This window comes from Frankliniella occidentalis, unplaced genomic scaffold (assembly GCF_000697945.3).
Source record: "Frankliniella occidentalis isolate FOCC.00 unplaced genomic scaffold, Focc_3.1 Scaffold452, whole genome shotgun sequence".
Lineage (NCBI taxonomy): Eukaryota > Metazoa > Arthropoda > Insecta > Thysanoptera > Thripidae > Frankliniella > Frankliniella occidentalis.
Genome location: NW_026267570.1, coordinates 57,394 through 64,825, shown reverse-complemented (window position 1 = coordinate 64,825; position 7,432 = coordinate 57,394). Strand labels below are relative to the sequence as shown.

General features: G+C 38.7%; 1 long non-coding RNA gene across 1 annotated transcript; it reads left to right on the top strand.

Annotated features, from left to right (window-relative positions):
* Nucleotides 1-922: 922 nt before the first annotated feature.
* On the top strand, nt 923-4,813 carry LOC127751369 (uncharacterized). The gene is made up of 3 exons (XR_008012093.1): nt 923-3,769; nt 4,184-4,431; nt 4,621-4,813. It is a non-coding gene; the product is annotated as an uncharacterized LOC127751369 (long non-coding RNA).
* Nucleotides 4,814-7,432: the final 2,619 nt, after the last annotated feature.

Here is a 7,432-nt window from a genome sequence, read left to right as displayed (position 1 = left end):
CCCCCCCGCCCTGCCGCAGCCTACTTCACCAAAAACTTTACGGACTCAACGCCACCAACGACAACAACAACCATCACCCCCTTCACTCCACCCGCGGAGGTGCGAGGAGACTACTGCCTATACTCCTCTGATTCCTTTGGTACCCCCACCCTAACAATCAGCCCCTCTTATTCTTGACTTCTTCTTGGAATCCCCTTTATAAGCGGCTCGCGCCGACCCCTCAGCGCCCAGTCTTGCGCTGTCTATTGTAGAAGCTACGCTACCTCAATAAACAGTCAAAGTCCCAACCAACTTGCCTCCTTTGTCCTTCCACCAGTTCACAACAGTATCACTATTGCACCTTCTAAATTTTGATTCTTTACAAAATTTTTGACAAACACACATTTATTGCAAAGGTATGTGATGATACACCTAAGGAGGAAAATAGCAGTGAAGATAGCGCTCCAGAAATCTCATCAGAATGTAAAATAATTCGAGAACGAATTAAGGCGCTAGAGGAAAAACTAAAGAAAAAGGAAGAAAAAACTGAGAAGATCAAGAAAGCGGAATCAACAAGAAGAAAGAAGAAGTAACAGAAGAAAATGAAAACACCTCCACCAACTTCAAGCTCAAGCAGCAGTTCATCAAACGATTCCAGTGTTGAGAGTTCAGACTCAACGGTAAACTATACACAACACTTTGAAGAATGCTTACAAGTACATATACATAATATTATTAATCTTCAACTTCCTTTCAGAGAAAACAAAAACGGACTCAGCCCCCACAAGGAACACCAAACCAAGAAACACAAGACATTGAGCAAAGAGGTAATATTTACAAATGATGATGACAACCTAATAATTGACAGTAATAACATAAACTAATATTGCATACTTTACTTTCAGGATGATAGTCTCATAAATCAACTCAACTCAATGATATGCAATCCTACTCATAACGAGATCTGAAGCTCCTGACAGAATATAAATTACTGGATATCCAGATTAGAGACGAACAGGGCTTCAATGGTTCATACAAATGGGCTGTTGGAAATTTCGAGGGCAAAAAAAAGGAAGCCAACAGGAACAATAACACTGAATGATAAAATCTTAAAAGCAATGAGGGAAAGAATTAAAAAAGGAAAGAATCCTCATTATGTCGTGCACAAAGTCACTACTAGAGAAAGAGCTGACCCTATTAGAAGCGAAAAGTTCCAAAACCCGGCCGAGACGGGCCCATTTAAGTCCGATATGCCTCGGACGGTTCCACAACTAGTCCGGTTTGTGTTCGGACTCGCCCGTTTTAAGTCCGTCCCCGGACTGGAGCGATCCGATATAGGCCCGATACCTTTCGGACAGCCCGGGCGTAATCCGAATGGTTTCGGGTAGCCCGGTGACCGTCCGATACCCATCAGACTGCCCGATTAAAATCCGAAATTTGTCGGACTGTCCGGCCCCAGCCCGAAAAATATTTAAGTTATAACCGCGTGCCTCCCTAAGTCGAAACTTGCCGACTCTAGGACTGTTTACATCAGAATATTGTACATTGTCAACAGATACAAACAATTAATGAGGTACGAACTATATGACGTAAAATGTGTTCTGTGTACGCTTGAAAGAAAATACAGAGGAAAAAGATGCAGAAATTTGCCAACTACACCCTTTTCGAATAGCTGCAATGCTGCGATGCAGTTCTGCAAAATCAATGCTTAAGTTACCCTTTCCTAGTAGCTATTTCAGTTTTCTCTTAATCTAATCGGAGTAACTAAAACTATATGGAAAAAATTTATACAAACAGCTATAGCAAAATACTTTTTTCCGGAGTGGAAAAGAAAAATTAATTATTCTCAAAAACATGTTATTAGGTAAGAAGCCCTGCAGAGCTGTATTCAGTTAGCCGAAAACCGCATCTTTTTAGGCCGCACCGTTCTCCTATAACAGCGGCATTTGCGCGCTGCTCGCGGTTTGAGTCAAGAGGCCTGCCGGACAGATCCTTCCCAGAGAACCAGGTTAGCTCAGCGGTCTAAGGCGTCAACATCACATGGGGTAAGTCCGAGAGGTATGGGAACGAATCCTAGCTCAGGCCGCCGTATTTATTTTTTCGGGCGGGTTACGGAGTAGACCGGACTAAAATCGGACCAGACTGACGGAGGGGGCAGATTTTTCGGACTGCTCGTAAATTTGTCGAGAATTGGGACGTCCCGGAACAGTCACCGGGCTGGTCCGGTCGGACATAAATAGGGCTGCTCCGTCTCCGGACTCAATTCGGGCGAGAACATTTTCAATAGGGGACGATAAAGGCTCATATGATATGGTTGACTTCAAATGGATTTAAGTTAACTCGTTAACTTTTCAACTACCAGCTTAACTTTCGTGATTCTTTCATACAGATATGTTCGTAATTATTTATTTTGCACCAGTCATTTTTCAATGACTACACACTGTTAAACCAAATCGTCATTTGACGACAAATTTTGATACAATCTGTTCGTCACAAGGGTTGAGATAAAGCAGTCGTCACAATGTGATCCACTATTCGTCACTTTGTGACGCATCAATTGTCATCCCAGTAAGATGAACCATTCGTCACAGATTCGGTACAATTAAATCTTGGTGAGATTTGAAATAATATCTAAATGTTACAATGTCGAGACAAGGCTTATTTTGCACTTTTGAAACATTTTGCTGTATTCATCAAAATGATTGGTTTAAAGATTGCCCACTAGGAAGCCTTGCTCTTAGGGCTTTGTTTATTCAATAAATAAAAAAGATTAGTTGTACTATTGGAGCAGTGCAACTCACACACTAGTATCTCTCTATACTAGTGGAAAATCATCACTACTTTCTAGTATATACTGTATGGTAGGAGCTAAAAGAAAGTAATAAAACTGTAAAACTTACTTGTCACTTCTAACCTCATTCAGCAACATTGACCAAAGGAAAGATAAGATTTTCCAATGCCTTACACCACCACCAATGTATTCAAAACCAAAGAAATCAAAGTACTGGACATTTTGCAGCCACACAAGTTAGTTGTCACAGTATAAGTAAGCTCTAATTTCATGTTTTCACTAAACCGAAATACACTCAGTCAACAAATATCGCGGTTTGTTCTAGACTGCAAATAAACACTAAGTGTTGTGTTTACCCTAGCAGTGATAAGAACCCCTATGAAAAATTTCCAGATCACTGCAGTGTTTAGGTTCGTCTGCTTGTTGCTTTTCACGTCAGCATGGCAACCTTCTGACTGTAGGCACCCAATATACTTCAAATCGTTAAGATTAACCAAAATAGCGATGCCGAGAACAAATTAGGTACAGGTGATCAGTTGCTATTGTGTGTTAGATGTAGTAAATTTTTTTTAACACAAGTGAACCTTTCTATGTTGTAAATTTGTTCATCTACTCCAATTGCATCAATTGATGCAATTAATTTGCAATTAATTGCAATTAAAATGTGCATCTCCGGTTATCAGTCTGCCATGCGTGAGGTCTATATTTTTTACCTTAAAAAATGTTGAACTTCAAGAAGATCATGGAAAACTGTTCACTGAACTTCACATTAAGTTTGAAGGTAAACAGTGTGTTTAACCTAACTTTTTGGTTACTGATCCTTTGAGTTTCCTTGTATAGTACCATTATAACTGCAGTTGTTTTTACATCAGGTATAGGTGACATTATCAACAATTCAAATTCATCATGTGGTATCACAACTTTTTTCTGGATGTGCATGGTGGTGTCTCCTGATTCCCATCCAACATAAAACCGACGGAACTGCTGGGAGTTATTGAGGTAAGTCGGTTGAAGTTTATTTGATTTCATACTATTTTTTTTATTACATTGGTGGTAAGCATTAACTTAAATTTTATCTGCTTTTACTTCAGGTATCTTTCTGAACAAATTTGGTGTGAAACAATCCATTGCAAAGTTGAGCTTTATGAAAGGAAGATGATAATAAGCTCTATATTTACAAATTTCAGTTCTAATTAAATCTTTTGATTACTCTAATCACTTTACCGGAATCCACCTCTCATTAGTTGTTGTTTTGATATTAAAGTTGATATAAAATAATAATTTTTTCTTTGACAAAATGTGATTTGGTTTTCTGAACCATCACTCTGAACGCAATTAATTAGTTGCTCACTGCTCTTCCTGTTCGCTCTCAGATGAGCTGTGCTGATTAAAAAGAGTAATTTCATTTTTCAGCTTTGCCACTCGTGGATGCACAATATTGGTGCTAGCTTTCTTAATCTTGCCCTCCACTTGAACCTCCACTGGTCTCTTGTGGCCATCATCAGGGCTGATTGCATAAGCATGCCTGAAAGAGACAGGAAATGAAGATATTGTGAAAACTTTCAAGATTTTGGGTGGATAATTTAGACATCTGCCTCTTACCTTTGTAGGTATTCCAATGTAGCTGGAGTCTTCGGGTGATAGTTAAGATTCAAGATAAAGTAAGTCATGAAGACCATCCCTATTGCTTCCATGAAGCTATTTGTTGAGGCCAATATCTTTGTATCTGAACAAATGTGGTATTTGTCGGCTTCAAATAGAGTCTTTCCTATAAAAGAAAAACAACAAACAGTGCATTATTAAATAATATTGTTTTCTGATTACTGCAATTTGTCTATCTTGTTTTGCAGATACCTTCAGCAATAAGCCCTGGATATTGTGGGATCTGTGTTTCTCCAGGAGAGTCCACACAGAATGTCTGCAGAGACAAAATGTTTTGTTATTACCACTCTCAACCAAGTATTTTAGAAAGAATTATTCAATTTTTGGCTGTTTCAATTTTTCAACATACCTCATCAAGTACTATCAGCTCCTTGTAGTCTTCTTCAAGATGGTGAGCTAGCAATATGGTGATAGCCTTTAGTTTGATATCTGCAAGTTTCTGTTGGTCTTCCTCTGCTGCTTGAGAAGCCCTTCTGTACCGTTTAAAAGTATTCTTGGATATAACTTCCTGTTTTAAATTTCTCATATGTTTGAAGTACTTTAGCATATCATCGGCTGAATTCTTCACAAAACTTGATAAATTTTCTGCGTCACACTCGGTTAACAATTTAAAATGTAGCTTCATGCCAAGGTATGTAAAAAGGAATGGCCATTCTTTCTTAATCTCAGTGACAGTGACTGTTGCTGGTTGGGGTTCATCCTCTGCCGCCTCTGAATTAGATGCCTAGAGGTTTAGAAAAAAGTGAGCATTTAAAATTTCATTTCAGTTCTGTCCAAAATGTGTTGGAAAATATTGCAGCAGCATGAATCTTACCTGTTTTTGCCTTTTCCCATATCTTTTTTTCTTTTGTTCTTTCGTTGCTTCCTCAATATTCTGATTGATGAGATCCCTTTGATTTTTATATGTGGCAGTCATATGCTGCTCTATTAGATCAGTATTCCACCGTGTCGGTCTTGTGTCCTCATACATAGTTTTCATTTCTTCCTTTTTCTGTAAGATGCTCTCATCCGTTTCATTTTCTGGAATGTTTTGAATCCGCCACCTGATGCATCCATATGTATACTTTCCACGGGGTTTCTCATATTGTAGTTGGGTGGGGTTTCTCTGGCGTGCGTTTCGATCTGGCCTTATCTCATTATTCATCCCATCTTTTAGCCTTTTCAACAAGATGCCAGGTAACAACTTCCCATTTGGAAGTTTCACCATAAAAGAGGATGAATGTTTGTCAGCCAATTGAAAGAAAACTTTGGACATTGTTTCTTTTCTTGCACCTTCTGGCACCTTTGATATAACTTGTGAACGACACTCTTTGACTATTTCTATGGACAGTTTTTTGTCTGGTATACCACCTTTGTCAAAGAACTTTTTATCTTTTAAATAATAAATCCTTGACATGTCTAATTTAAATTCTGGTATGAGTGGTGGTGTTGAGACTGTTGTGGTTGCATTCTGAAATGAAACATAAAATGAAACTTCTACACCAAGATGAAAATAACGTTCCTGGTTTATGTGAGAAGGGAAAAGGCAGGGGAAAAAGGGGGGGGGTGCTCAGTACCAAAGCACCACCTACCCCGCCTGTACAATGTGCTGCTATAAAACACTTACTTGTTCACCTGTGGCTTGTGTGGCTGGTGGTGCTGGTTGCTGAGTGGTGCTCTGGTCACCAATGCCACTACTCTGGTCTGCAGATCCACCTATTTTTGGAAGTTTACATTAACGCCAGTTAACCTTGTTGCGTAGGCCATTTTATAGTTACTCTTACCCGGTTTGCTGAATTCATTTAAGATAGCTGACCGAACTGCTCGTGCCTCAAAAAGATCAATGCCATTAAATGGGGTCAAATCAGGAATATCTATTAAATCGATCAGGTGTTCCCCTAATCCATTATCAACTATGAACTGTGACAAATCTTCGGGCGAGACAGTACTGTCGGGAAATCTTTCCAAACCACGTTTGATAGTTTTGGCCAATCTTGCTTTGAACTCCATGTCTGTACATGCGGATACACACAATAATTATATGCCTTAGGTAGTTATCTACAGGTTTCGATAACATAGAGTTTCACTTATAATTGTTAAAGTTACCTCTGCTTGATTTTGGAAATGTTTCGCCGACCGTTACCTTCCAGGAGTGCTGCTTGTGCTGTCTTTCCAACTACCTTTACGTTTTAAAACTAGAGTACTTCAAATACTTCCGGTCGAAGGGCTACCAACATAGCTAGCAGAAACTTGTTGTCTTCCATACTTATTCGGATACAATTCTCTCTCTCAAGTTCTCTCTAGTATTAATTTAAGTAAAAGAGAGATTTGAGGAAAAAAACACTTTACTTGCAAGGGACTTTTTTAAAATTTAACTTGTTAAAGCAGCTGTGTTGTAGGTCGATAGCGTTTTCCTAACCTGTTTGTTGTTCTGCTTCCATCATGTTTCTCGATTTCGATTCGCGCCATCTATGTGTCTGTTTGTGTCTGACAAGACGAACCATACATATTTGTTTTTATTGTTAATGTGAATGCGGTTTTGGTCGAACGGTTGTACAAATGATAACTTTTCAATAGTATTTCTCAAAGCCAAAGTAGTTCTATAACAGTTTTTTTTACTTAACTTGAAGGGATGTTGGCCACTAGGGTTATCCATATCCATTCCATTTGCTTTTCCTCACTTATCTAATTTGTTGTCTTTATTGTTTGTTTCAGTTGAAAAGTCTAGCCTTCTCTTACCTATTCATTGAATCGTTTTTCGTTGCTGGTGTTCTTCCACTTATGCCTTTCGTCAAAGAAGTTTTTGATGTATGTTGAGTTGATACTTCCAAGCTTGAGATTGACTTGAATATTGTATTCTATTTAAACTATAACCAAGACATTACTATTTTGTATACAGGCACTTCTACTCGAGATATACTCTCTGTTTTCCCTTAATTTGGTTCCACGTGAAGGATTTTATGATGCTGCTTGGTTTGTCTGCAAGGTAAGGGTGATTATTTTTATTTTTAAAATGTGAAA